Source organism: Natator depressus, chromosome 2 (assembly GCF_965152275.1).
Source record: "Natator depressus isolate rNatDep1 chromosome 2, rNatDep2.hap1, whole genome shotgun sequence".
Classification (NCBI taxonomy): Eukaryota; Metazoa; Chordata; order Testudines; family Cheloniidae; genus Natator; species Natator depressus.
This window is the reverse complement of record NC_134235.1, coordinates 194,497,176-194,511,101: the sequence shown is the minus strand read 5'-3', so window position 1 is coordinate 194,511,101 and position 13,926 is coordinate 194,497,176. Positions and strand designations below refer to the sequence as shown.

Sequence of the window (13,926 nt, the reverse complement as noted above, 5' to 3'; positions counted from 1 at the left end):
TGTCCCCTCTAGTGGAGGGCAGGGGGAGTGAGAGACTGCTCTACAGCCAGTTGCCTTTTAGCTCGTGCAGTAAAGGCTCACACACTAAGCTTTTTAGCTCATGCAGTAGAGGCTCATGCACTAAGCTCCAGAGGTCCCCAGTTCAATCCTGCCCGTCAACGACTGGGATCTGTTGGCCTTACAACAGCATATCCTCCTACAGATGTGCAAGCAGCTCAAACGAGTAGGACAATTTGTGAAGGAGACGCTCCTGTGGGCCCAAAAAACCCAGGCCCAACACTATAATAAAGGAATTTGGGAGGGTTTTTTCCAGCCAGGACACCATGTGCTGCTATGCCTCCCCACCCCAGACAGCAAACTCCTGGCCAAATGGCAAGGATCCTATGAGGCTGTCAGGCAAGTTGGAAAAGTTGATTATGAAATTCACTGTCCAGACAAAAAGAAGAAACACCAGATATTCCATGTAAATAGGTTAAAACCGTGGCAGGCACAGGAAAGCTTGTTCACAGATCCCAGGGGTCTCCCTGAGCATCTGGACCCCCAGATACAAGAGCCAGCAGGCGCTGAAGATGTGCAAATAGCAGAAAGTCTTACTCCTAAGCTTACGCTGGCAAGCCAGAAACATATTGACCCACTACGACACGGTATTCTCCACCCATTCTCAGCCAAGGTGAACACATCTACTGAAACACTGACTCTAAACCTGCCCAGAGGTAAGGCCTGATCATGTAACTTATTGCATTCCTGAGCAGGAGGTACAGGCCATATTGACCCTGGCATCATTGAGGAGTCCTATATGTAGCCTTGGTGTAGCCTGGTGGCTTTGGCTCCCAAACCCTATGGGATCACTTGATTTTGCATGGACTTCCTGAGGCTTAACTTAGCATCACAGTTTGATGCCTACTCAGTGCCACACATCGATGAACTCCTCAAACACCCTGGGAAGCCTAAATGTATCACCACACTTGATTTAACGAAGGGTACTGGCAAATACCCCAGATTCCAAACAAAAGATGGCATTTGCCACACATCTTGGGCTTTTTCAGTTTACGACCATGCCTTTTGGACTGCCTGGGCCCCTATCACATTCTAGAGGCTTATGGACTGAGTCCTACACCATCACAGCCAGTTTGTAGCAGCCTATTTGGATGATGTATTTAATTTTAGTATGACCTGGCAGTCACATCTGGTACAGGTGGCCTCTGCATTACAATCACTGCAGGAGGTGGAACTCACCACTAATCCAAAAGAATGTAAGTTTGGGATGCAGGTTTCCTGCTATCTTAGGTATTTCATAGATAGCCTCGATCAACAGCCTGACCTATGGTGTCTGGACTTCTCATTCATGTTTATATTACAAACTGATGCTTCCACAGTTGGACTGGGAGCAGCACTGTCACAAAACTTCCAGGGGGTGGAATATCCAATACTATACCTAAACTGGAAGCTGCAACATCAAGAGACCAGGTAGTCCACCACTGAGAAAATGTCTAGCCATCAAATGGGCTGTGGGGCATTACACTATTGCCTTTTAAGGGCTCCATTTGACCTTGTAACAGACTGTGCACCCCTTAAATGGTTGCAGGTGATGAAGGGCAATAACTTTCACATTACTCAGCGGTATTTGGCATTACAGCCTCATGCTTTTTGTGCACGACACCAACCGGGTTCACAGCACCAGAATACAAACTTATTTTCCCTGAATCGTGGCCTTATTGCGGAGTGGAAAGAACAGGCCCCTGGGCCTGTTCTATGGAGACTGGTGTGTAACAGGATCGGTCAGGCCTTCTCTGCTCCATGCTGGTGGCATCAGTACCCTGACACTCCCTGTCCAAGGAAAATCCACTTAGAGTGGGCAACCAACAAGACAGTCCTCCAGAGGCCTAGAGGAGCCAGGAGGAAATACTCAGTGACCAATCAAGAACCATCAGGCCAATTAAGAAGGCTTGCCTGCGTTATCTCAATAGCGCACCTGAGTGAGTCTGGGAGAGAGGAGGAGTAACTCAAGCACAGGCAAGAGCCTTGCCCTAGGGGCTGCAACTAAGTATTTGCATATGAAGGGTATTTTCCCCGTCTCTCTTTGTGTAAAGGTACAGACAGCCTGAATTGCTATTGATTGTTTAGAGACTGATGCCAAGCTTAGGGCATCCTTCCCCAAGCAGACAGCAAAAGCCTGCAAACTAAGTCAGGGAGCACCTGTAGTGCCACACGTAGTCCTGCACAGGGCACTGCAGAGCAGCCCTGCCGTCCGCCATTTCTCCCCCCTCCCCACCAAATCACCATGCAGGTATCCGAAGCCATCCTCCACTCCATATTCGACACTGCTCTACAAACTGAGTACTGTAGGGCCTAACGTTTCATGCAAGGACAAACTGAAGCAGCCCCTGAATGGGAAGCTGGGTGCCAAGATCGTGGGCTGGTCTCAGCACAACAGTTCACATTCAGCTGGGGCGGGTGCACCTTTGCTGTTTGTTTGCACCTTTGCTGCTGCAAAGTTCTGAGGAGTCCCCCAGGCCAGCACCAGCTACAGCTAGTGTAAACGGTAGTGAAATAAACAGGACTAGCAGTCTGCTGAACCTGCTGCCCCCCTCTTCAAGGCCTGTGCTACCCAGCACTCCCAGATCTCGGGGGCCCAAGCTCCCAGCACATTCTCTGCCTCCAGCCTTTGTAACCTGGGAGAGGCAGGGGGAGGCTGCACTTAAAGCCCCCAGCTGCAGGAGTCTAGCGCAGCAGCTGGGCAAAGGCAAAGTCAACCCTTCCCCCCCTGCACTTGAGATCCCAGAGCAGAAAACAAGGCAGCCCTGGAAGGGCCCTGCCCACCCCCGGGTACAGCGCTCGGCAGCATCCCGGGCCCCCCACCTTTCCAAGGGGCTTCTGAATCGAAACCACTTGTGGCGACTGGCAGCTCCCTCCGCCTCGCCTCCCCCCGCAAGCTCATTGCTGGCTTGTAAAGACTTCTTTGCACGCCGCCCGCCGCAGCCTCCCCCTGGTCTCTGCGGGGCGATTTCCTTGCAGGGAAAGGGCAGCCCCTAAGGAAGCGCGGAGGGGGAGCTCTCACCTGACAAACGCCAGTCTGAGCGCGGGAGACGCCGGGCAGGCTCCTGCAGCGCTTCGGAGCGAGAGAGGCGGGCGGTGTCCTGAAATAACCCTGGAACTAGGGCGGCGCGGGGGGGGGAGCGCGGCGGGGGGAAGTAACGCTAAGCACGGGCTGAGGGAGGCGAGGCGCAGCTAGAGAGCGGGAGCGAGGCCGGGCTCTGTTTCTCTTTCCATTCCCCCGGGGAGGAGACGCCCGGGCATTGCCCAGCCCCTGCAGATGCCTAGCACGCGCCCCGTGCCCCCACTCGGCGCTGCGGGACAAAGGTGGACGGGCACAGTGACCGCGCTGTCGTCGCCTGCTCCCCCAGCCGGGCAGAGGGCATGTTGAGAACGGGGCGGGGGTGGGGAGCCCGGGTGGCCTGTCCCTTTTTTGGCAGATTCCAAGACCGCCTCCTTGCTCCTGTTCGCTCCGTTACCATATTCGCTCTCTCTGTTCGCGGGCTGCAACAGTAAGTATAGGTTTCAGCGTAACAGCTGTGTTAGTCTGTATTTGCAAAAAGAAAAGGAGGACTTGTGGCAGCTTAGAGACTAACCCATTTATTTGAGCATAAGCTTTCCCGTGAGCTACAGCTCACTTTGTCGGATGCATGCAGTAAGTATGTGGCGTGGCCTCTGAACCTCATTTCTGCTGCGGACTAGCCAGGCTTGGGAGGCAGCCCTTTTTGAGGGTCCCTCCCTTTATGCCACGTGTCCCCAACATTACAGAAGTCGTCGGGCATCTACTCTAGATCATATTTGCTCTCTCTCAAGATAGAGCATGAATCCAGGGTCCTTGTTCATCCTGGTATTATAATTGTGCGCAATGGCCTATGGCTAAGATGCTATGTTGATTAACTTCTGTGTTCCAGTTATTATAGCACAATTATGTGTAGTTACCAGTTTATAGTCAGTGAGCATTTTCTTCATCTGTGAAATAGGGGTAATGATACCGACTTCCTTAGTAAAGCACTTTGAAATCTACTGCTGAAAAGTGCTATATAACAGCCAGGAATTAATTATTTTATTTAGAAGATGGCTAATGAGAGCAGTGATTTGTGATCTGCATATAGCTCAACTGCTTGCCACAGAGAGAGAGGAAGGTTGTAACTTGGAAAAGTAACTAGCACCCAGGGTCAAAGTGCAGAAAAGTCTGTGGAATTCTATTCATGCTGACTCACCATATCCTTTGCCTGATGGCTGCTGTGTCTTTTGTCCCTTCCCTCAGAGGCTGCACCTCTGTTCCCCTCCACTTTCCTTTGGTGACTGTCCCATTCCCCACCCCATCCCTGCTTCCCCTAGTGGCTGCTTCCCACTTTCCTCCTACTTTGGTGATTGCTTATTCCCTTTCACTTTCCTTTTGGCTTCTGGCCTTGTGTTCCCTTCCCTTTGGTAGCTGTTGCCTCTTCTGCCCATTTCCCCCTATGCCCATTTCCCCCTAACCCTGCCAGCTCCCACTTTACTTCCTTCTCTGGTGGCCGCTCCTGTGCCTCTTTGCCTCACTTCTCTGGTGACTGTTAACCACCACCACCACATTTCCTGCTGGCTCATTTAGAGCCCTGGACTATTGTCAGGAGTAATGGGAGTAAATTTGTAGAAGGCGCATTTAAACTGGAAAAATGGAGGAAAACATGCTAATGGAGATAATCATTAGACTGGGGTGTAACCTCCACAGGGAAGTGATGGAAGTCCCATCACTCTGAGCACTTTAAACCAGATAAAGCATTAAAAATGTACTGTAGGGAAGAGTCCTTCAGTGAGCCCATGGAATGGATAAAAAGGCCTGTTGTAAGGCTTTTCCCTTTCTAAATTCCTCAATATCCAACACATCAGATGGATGTTTCTGCTAAAATGATCAGAGGAGCAATTAAGAATGGTGGCAGTCAAATTGAAATCATTAGCCTTCAGATGTTGTGGTTAATAGAAGCTGTTCTAATATTTCAGGCTGTTTGCAGACTCCGGAAGAACCTGCTAGAAAATTAATTGTTTTTAAATGAAATCTTAAATTATTCAGAAAGCACTGGGGCTATTAGAGAAATGCCAGAATAGTGCTCTGGCCTATTTCTATTCACTTTGAGCTCTGACTGCAAATATATTTGAATGGGGGAAGCTATGACTGCATAATAATAGTCCTCTAGGCTTATGTTCCTTCTCGGTGGAGTCTTTTTTTTTTTTTTAAAGGACACTGAATTACATTTTTCTTCCAAACTGCAAAGAATGGATATTTTTCTCACAACAGTTAAAGAGAACTCAGTGGCATTTCAGCATTGGCTGGATGCAGGTGTTGATAAACACAGTAGCCAGTATATAACCACACACTCACCCACTTCACAAATGTCAGGGTTTAATTGACAGGAAGATGATAACACCTTACTTTCATTGTCAGCGTCATCACTGATGGCACTTTTAACACATAGGAACAAAAATAAGGACAAAGTAGTACCTAGATACCATGGTGATGCATGCATTAGAAAACCATAAATAAGATAAACATCAACATTACTCTTACTGACGGATACAATTAATTTGATTAGACATTGTAATAAGACGCCAGCTGAGACCCAAACACTGTTTGTTTGTTTTTTTTGAAGCAGAAAAGAATTAAAACAACATTACAGTTTTCATTTAAACCTTTAGAACTCGGCACCCTCATAGTGCAATTCTATTCTGAAAATGATTATACAAGTGGCTTCATGGGATTTTGTATTTATTGTGATGATTTCTGTATCATATGTGCTCAATTTACAAGTAAAAAAAGTTGGATCTACTAACTTCCACCCCTGCAAACTCACTCGGGAGCTGAAAGTCAACTGGAATCTTCTCAGGAATCACAGTAATCATGTTTTAAAAATCTAATTGAAAAAATATGTATCCCTTTATCTTCAAACAATTGTCTTACAGGACTTCCTTTTTCCAAAATAGACCATAGTGGGTTTAGAGTTTAGCAAAACTCAGATCATAAACCTTTTACTTTTTTCTGCTTACATCGAGAAAATCGCTGAAGAGGTAGAACTGTCATGGTGTTCGGCCCTAAATGTGACCAATTATTTGCAAAGACCATGTAATCTTTTGTGTTCTGTTTTTAAAAAAAGGTGTCAGGTTCTTTTTTTCCTTTGAATTAAAGAGCTACCTGAAAACTTTTTATGCGCTCTGTCTGCATTATACCATAAAACAAAACTATACAACTTCTACTTATTTAAAAAACCCTGCTAAAATTCCATATTTTAAACCAGGGGTGGGCAAACTTTTTGAGGGCTACATTTGGGCGGGGAAACTGTATGCAGGGAAGGGGGTTGGGGTGTGGGAGGGAGTGCGGAGTGTGGGAGGGGGTGCAGTGTGCAGGAACAGGCTTAGGCCAAGGGATTGGGGCAGAGGAGGTGTGTGGGGCGTATGAGGGGGCTCAGAGCAAGGGATTGGGGTGCAGGAGGGGTGTAGGGTGTGACGGGCTGGGAGTTGGGGTGCAGGGTGCAGCAGGGGGCTCAGGGCAGGGAGTTGAGGTGCAGGAGGGGTGCGAGATGCAGGCAGAGGGCTTAGGAAAGGGAGTTGGGGGCCGGGGTGCAGGAGGGGTTCGGGTTCCACCCTGGCGCCACTTACCTAAAGCAGCTCCAGGGTGGCAGCGGCGTGCACCAGGGCCAGGGCAGGCTGCCTGCGTGCCTGCCCGCCCTGGCCCCACGCTCTGGAAAGCGGCCGGAACCACGTCCCTGCGCAGCCCCTGGGGGAGGGGGGCACAGGGCTCCACCTGCTGCCCTTGCCGCGCCTCCAGGTACCTCCCCTGAAGCTCCCATTGGCTGCGGTTCCCCGTTCCCGGCCAATGGGAGCTGCGGGGGGCAGTGCCTGGAAGCAAGGGCAACGCACGGAGCCCTCTGCCCCTCCCCCCACAGCTCCCATTGGCCGGGAACGGGGAACCGCGGCCAATGGGAGCTTCAGGGGAGGTACCTGGAGGCGGGTTCCACTTACACTTACACTGTGTACCATCTCTGAGGAGAAAAGTAAAACAGGTTGACTTAGGAAGCTGGACTTTTCTGGGAAGGTCACAGTGTAGGCAGGGAGGTGTGCTGCAGGGAAATACAGCAAAGAGGAGGGAAAGACATGGCTCTCCACCCAACAGAAGTGATGACTGAGGAGCCTGGAGCCCAGTATGGGTCTCCTTGCTGGGACCACAGGGGGGAATACAGGTGCAGTTGCCCCCTACTGCGACAGGCATCATGGAGACAGATTTGACCTTATGGATCATCAGTTCAAAGAGATGTTCCATGCAGAAGGAACAATGTGGAAGACTACAAAGGAAATGTTTGTGTGAGCAGCCAACAAACAGATGGACAAAGTTGGTATTGTTGGTAGAGCAGAAGAAGTGGAGAGTGACTAAGAAAGAATCAATAGCTGGCAAAGATGGAGAGGCTTAGTTCTGAAGGCTCCTGTAGGTGAGGGCAACAACCTTCACCCTTATGGAGTGAAGTAAGGGAAACCAATTGAGAGACTCAGTTGGGGTGATGTGGTTGGAGGGATGGGCAAGGAAGATGATCATAGAGAAAGAAGAGAATGTGTTATTGGCATGATATATCATAAGAACCATACCTAGAAGTTTTCTTAATCTAGATTATTAGGCCATTTCTACATTGAGGATTTCCCCAATTCCAACCGCAGTGGCCTGCCACTAATGTAAACCTCTAGTATAAACAAAGTAATCGGCAATTTGTGCTGATGCAGTTTACCTTAGCTACACCAAAGGTTTGCAGCAGTGGCTGGGTACCGCTGACTGAAACTGGGACAAATTCCCAGTGTAGACGAGGCCTAGCTTTATGGAAAAAGAGTGTCTGTGTGTGGGCCTAAAGCCTCTGATACTTATGTCACTTTATACAGCGTCCTTGTCTTTTCCACAGAACATTACAAATAGCAATTTACTAAGTGTAGTACTAGAAAATGATTGAAAACACATTACTGTTATTTTGTATTTGTATTACCCTATGACCTGTCGTTCTACATGTTGTTAAAACACAAAGGTGCCCCAAGGAGTTTATAGCCTGCATGCCTTTCATTTTCAGTATTTCATTTTAAACGTCTGAATGAAAATATTTGTAATTGTTTTCTGAAATCAAACTTGTTTTTCAGTTTGAAAAGCAGACCTCTTGGCATGGGTACAGCAGACTAACCTGTAAACTAGGAGAGTCATGGAAGAAGTCAAGTTTCCAGGGCCCAAGTGAGAGCTGTCCTTGGTCACAAACTGGAAAGGGGATAATTCTTGCTCAGTTACATAGGGTAGCCTATATACCTACTATAGGGTATTCTTTGATATACTCTATATACCAGGGGTCCCCAACGCGGTGCCCGCGGGTGCAATGGCACCCACTGGGGCAGTTGTGTGCGCCCGCAGGACACCGCACTGCCGAAATGCCGCTGCCGAGTGCAGCCGCCTGAGAACCGCCCACCGAAATGCCACCAAGAAGCATTGCCGTTTCTCGGCGGCATTTCAGCGGCGAGGCTTCTTTCTGCTTCCACTTCTCGGCAGCATTTCGGTGGCAGAGTGTTTGGCGCCCGCCACAGTCTGTTGGGAATAGGAATGTGCTATTCCCACAGAAATGTTGGGGACCACTGCTATATACCATAAACTGGTAGTGGAGTTTCACACTTTCTCATGACGGAAACATCCATCCTACTTTCTATTGGCTGTCATTTATGTAAAAATAATTGAGGCAGAGAAAAGAAAGTGTATTGCTCATAGGACCAAGTTGAGAAATCCTTATTCTGAGTCAGCTCATTCTCTCCTGTGGGATTTATTCTGCAAAAGAGAGATAAAGGGTCTGGAAAACATTGTGAGGTTTAGTCTATGGAATTTCCTGGCATTTTTCCCTTAAGGGGGAGGGATTTGAGGGGCAATGGAGTTTGGGCAGGGCAAAGCCTCCCAGCCCTGAAGTTTCCCCAGATCTACGGAGGCAGGAATGGGCTGCCTGGATAGCTCCTGCCTTCACTGTTCTGCTGGCCCCTCCTTTCCCTTGTTGCATGGCTCCTACATTCTGCTAGTGGTGGGGTTCTCCAGTGACCATTCTTCCTCTTCTAGCTGTATTAACTCTCTCCCAGATTTCTGTATGTGGATCCTATGGGGAGAGAGGGGATGGTGTTGTGGAGAATGACCAGTCCCCTGATTCTCTGATTCCTACATCTCTCTCTCAAAAGGCTGAGCCTCCTGGCTTCCCACTCCCTCCCCTGCAGTGGGGAATCTGCAGTAAAGGGGTCGGGGGGTGGGGGGGAGGAAGAGAGGAAAGTGCACAGGTGGGAGGAAATCTGCTCAAGGAGATGGAGATGAGGGTGGGGGAGGGGGAGAGCGGCTAGGTCCTGGATAGGGTTTGCTGTTAACATGGTATATAAATACATTATGGACTTGGAACAGATTATGATTGTATGAGCATATGGCTGTGGAGTAAAATAATTTTGGTTTAACTAATGGTAGAAGCACCCAGAGCTTGGGGAATGTGCTTCTAGTATCCGGGTCTGATCCAAAGCTCACAGAAGTCAATGGAAAGACTCCCACCGACATCAGTGGGCTTTGGATCTGGCCCTTAAATGTCTTAGAAATCTAAATAAATAAATATCTTCCTTATAACATGCTATTATGGCTAGTAAGCCTGAAGAAAATTTCAGCAGCACAAACAAATTGTAAGCTTCACGGTACTATTATATTGCTGGCAGGAAGGGAATTAGCTTAGCAAATAGGAGGTTATTTTTCATTCTTTCATTCAAGGATCCTTTAATGAATAGAATCCCCTGGAACCGGAAAGATAGAGGGAAAGAAAACAGCCTTTTTCTGTTCTTTGTCTCCTTTAAGTACCCTAAAGTGTCCAAGTACAGAAATAATGCTTTAAACCAAACAGTAAAGGGAAATGTTAGTTATAGATTATAGTGGTGCGCCAGCCCCCTCCTCCTTCAAATCCCTCCTCAGAGCTCACAGCTGCTGTGAGGCCTACAAGAAATCAGCCAACTAATGATGGCTGGGCTGAGGGCAGGGCCGTCCTTAGGCATACACAGCATATGCGGCTGCATAGGGCACCCGAAAATTTGGGGCACCACTGGGACAGCAGATAAGAGCAGGTTGGCTCCTGCACACCCAGCGCACGCTGCAGTCTCCTTAGGCAGGGGCCATATTCCCTCAATATCCCCCCTCAGGAGCCCCCGCCTTCCCCTCCCCAGTCCCTCAATATCCCCCCCTCAGGTAACTTGGGGGTATACAAGACAAATTAGGTTCCTGAAAGGGGTCTGGAAAGCTTGAGAGCCCCCGCTGTAAATAGATCAGTGGCATTATCCAGTTTAATAAGCTGGGTTTCCAAGGAGCAGAGAAGTAGATATTGGTGAAGAAAGAAAAAAAGTCTGTGAAAAAGGATGCTGATGTTAAAGTTTTGGAGACTTTGTGGGATTTCATGGAGAGTTCATGCACAGCTCTAGAGTAGAAGGAAAAAAACCCAACCCTACTTCTAAAAAGTCTTTCTTCACCATTGGACAGTCATTGTAATGGCTAGCCAAACCTGGCATTATAATAAGAATATCATCTGCAAAAAGATTTTCAACAGTTACAATTTTAACATAGCGACCATGGGTATTAACGATTGGCAAATTCTTAGTCACACATTACCACAACATGAAAAGATACAACACCACATTGAAAGTATGCACAAATGGTGTGAGCTGAGTGTAAGGTTAAAAAATCAGACAAGTCTTGATGCCCAAAAACAAAGATTGCTGGAGTCAGAGAAGCAGCATTGGCGTTGTGTTCTTGAACGTCTGTTATCTATTGTTGAATATCTATCAACAAACAATCTTGCTTTTAGAGGAGGTGTTGAGAAATTATACCAACCCCAAAATGGCAATTTTGGGGGCCTTGTACAACTGCTGGGAAAATTTGACACAGTGATGAATGAACATCTCCAAAGAGTATCTGAAAATGAAATACATGACCAATATTTGGGACCAAGAATTCAAAATGAACTGATCATGCTAATGAGTGGTAAAGTGAGGGACAAAATTGTTTCATTGGTTTCTTTAGCAAAATATTTTGCCGTAATTCTAGATTGCACTTCAGACATAAATAATCAAGAACAGATGTCATTAGTAGTGAGATTTGTCGACATTAGTGATTCAGCACAGATTCTAGTTAAGGAATAATTTATCACATTTTTAGAAGTAGAGGACAGAACAGGTTTTGGACTTCTTCAAGCTCTCCTTGAACGACTGGGATTGTCCGTAATGAACATTGATAATGGTGCCAATATGAGAGGACACATTTCTGGCGTGCAAGCGGCGGAAAATCCACAAGCCTTTTTTTGTTCTGTGTGTATGCCACGGCCTTAATTTGATTTTGTGTGATATGGCAAAGTCTTCTGTAGAAGCTATTTCTTTTTTTGTCTTGCTGCAATGCATTTACATGCTCTTTTCAGCTTCCACTGAACAATGGCACATATTCAAAACACATGTCAGTAGTACTACCGTTAAGCCTCTATCTGAGACACTCTGGGAAAGCAGAGTAGAAAGTGTAAAAACGTTGAGATATCAATCTGAGGAAGTTTACGAAGCACTGGTTACTATTTCAGAAGAAGCCAAAGCGCCAAAAGCTAAAAGTGAAGCACCGTCATTGGCCTCTGAAATATCCAGCTTCAAGTGTCTAACATCTGTTGGAATCTGCTATGACATTCTTGTTAAAATCTCAAGTGTAAGCAAAATAATACATAGTCCAACAATGCAGCTTGATTCAACACTTACCTTACAAAGCAACACACAAGACTTTTTAGTGAAATACAGAGAAGCTGGCTTCAGAGAAGCATAGGTTATAGCAAGAGAGTTTGCAGAGGCACATGATGTAGAACCAAAATTTCCATGTCCAAACGTGACAAGAGTTTTGAGGAAAACACGGCAAGCAGAATATAAAGGAGCAGACGAGCCCATAGAAGATCCAGAAAAGAAATCTGAGGTTGAATTTTTTTTAATGGTGCGAAGGGTCAAGCAATATCTGCCATTGATGAAACGTTTAATACCTTACAAGCACACCATGAACAGTTTGAATTTTCGTATGTGTAGCGGGGTAGACACCCGATCCTGCCCGGAGGGGCTTAGAACAGCCCCAGAGAGGGCTGTGGCTGGGCACAAGAAGCCTGGGCTGATTGGGGAAGGCAGCAATAGCTGGGGCCACGCCCCAATCAGGGCCAGCTGGCCCCTGTAAGAGGCTGCAAGCCAGGAGTCCAAACAGACTTTCTCTGCCTGTAGAGAGAGAAGGGCCTGGCTGCTGGGGAGCCTAACCAAGTGCCTAGAGCGGAGCAGGGCTGGGGGAAGGCCAAGGGAGCTGGGGAGCTCCAGCCTGGAAACCCCCGAGGCTGCAGCCTAGTCGAAGGCCAGTTAGGTACTGGGGTTGCAGGGGGCAGCCTGCGGGTAGGCAGAGGCAGCAGGTCCAAACCCCACTTGCCTGTGATGAGTGGCTTATATACTGCAGTCAGCCCCAGTGAACGGGAGCTAGATAGTGACTGGGCAGTAGCCAAAGACTGAGGCGAGGTGGGGGTTGGGGTTCCCCTGGGTGGGGAGACCCTGCAAGTGAGGGGTTACTGCCAGGGGGCAGCACCCCGGTGTACAAGGGGCACCGGGTCTGGGAGGGTGCTCCAAGGCTGGAAGTAGAGCTGATTCCCAGGACACCAGCAGGAGGTGCCGCAGGGGTGAGTCCCACACGCTTACAGTATGACATAACTAAATTCAGCGAAATAGGAAAACAAGAGCAGCTAATGACAAAGTGCAAGAACCTAGAGAGCCTCCTGAAGCATGGTGATAGTTTTGATTTAAATGGACTTGAACTGTATGAAGAATTGAGTACACTGTCCTCAATGTTGCCACATACAAAGTCTGTGATGGACACTGTACAGTTTATTCATACCAACAAACTTGTTGACATATGTCCTAATTTGCACATTGCCACTCGTATTCTGCTGACAATTCCTGTAGCAGTAGCATCAGGAGAATGGAGTTTCTCAAAACTGAAGCTCATTAAAAACTATCTCCGCTCTACAATGAGTCAGGAACGCCTGTCTCGTCTGCTATTCTTGCAATCGAACAAGACATCACTTCATGTTTGCCATATGATGACATTATTACTGATTTTGCTGCCAAGAGAGCCAGAAAGATTGCTTTTAATTAAAAACAAATCTTTGTTTCAATACCTCTTTACAATAATTTCCAATAAAATGTTGACAAATTTAAAAAAAATTGCATCATTCTGTCAAAAAATCAGCATTTTTTCTATATCATTTCTTTAGTGCAAGTATAGTCCATCAGCATTATAGTGTGCTTAATTTATTTAAACTGTTCTTAATAAAGTGCACGTGGCAAGTTTTCCAATATTGTAAGCTTATGTTTGTGTTGCTAAGAGCAAGTCAGGCAAGGGGCACCAGGTAATAATACTGCGTAGGGCCCATAAATCCTAAGGAAGGCTCTGGCTGAGGAAGCAGTAATGGTTAAGCTAAGATTCTGTCAGAGATATTAAAATGTTTTAAATATATAAATAAAATAAGCTGATTTGGATCTAACTGTTACACTCACTTGTGGTCTTTTGAATTAGCTTGAAAACTCTTCAGAGCAGGGACTAGGTCGTGTGATTTGCACAGCACATGATGCAATGGAGTCCTGATCCTTACTGGGCACAACTGCAATACAAATAATATTTCACAGATGGGGAAAAGAGAGCAGAGAGAATTTAGTGACTTGCTAAGATTTTACAAGTCATTGTCGGAGATAGGAATAGAGAACCCGGGTCTCCTGGTGTCTGGTCTAGGGCCCTGTCCACTAAACATTGGGCTTTCAACCTGTGGTCACAACAAGTGCCAAGGGGTC

General features: G+C 47.2%; 1 protein-coding gene and 1 long non-coding RNA gene across 4 annotated transcripts in view; one reads left to right on the top strand and one right to left on the bottom strand.

Annotated features, from left to right (window-relative positions):
* The window catches only part of THRB (thyroid hormone receptor beta), a 283,943-nt gene extending 280,793 nt beyond the window's left edge, over window positions 1-3,150 (bottom strand). The window contains exon 1 of the mRNA XM_074945650.1: window positions 3,059-3,150. The gene's annotated coding sequence lies outside the window, so the exon portion shown is untranslated. The remainder of the gene's footprint in view (window positions 1-3,058) is intronic.
* An 80-nt stretch (window positions 3,151-3,230) lies between these two features.
* The window catches only part of LOC141981674 (uncharacterized), a 36,581-nt gene continuing 25,885 nt past the window's right edge, over window positions 3,231-13,926 (top strand). For all 3 annotated transcript variants that reach the window (XR_012637876.1, XR_012637878.1, XR_012637877.1), the window contains exon 1: window positions 3,231-3,545. This is a non-coding gene — a long non-coding RNA (uncharacterized LOC141981674). The remainder of the gene's footprint in view (window positions 3,546-13,926) is intronic.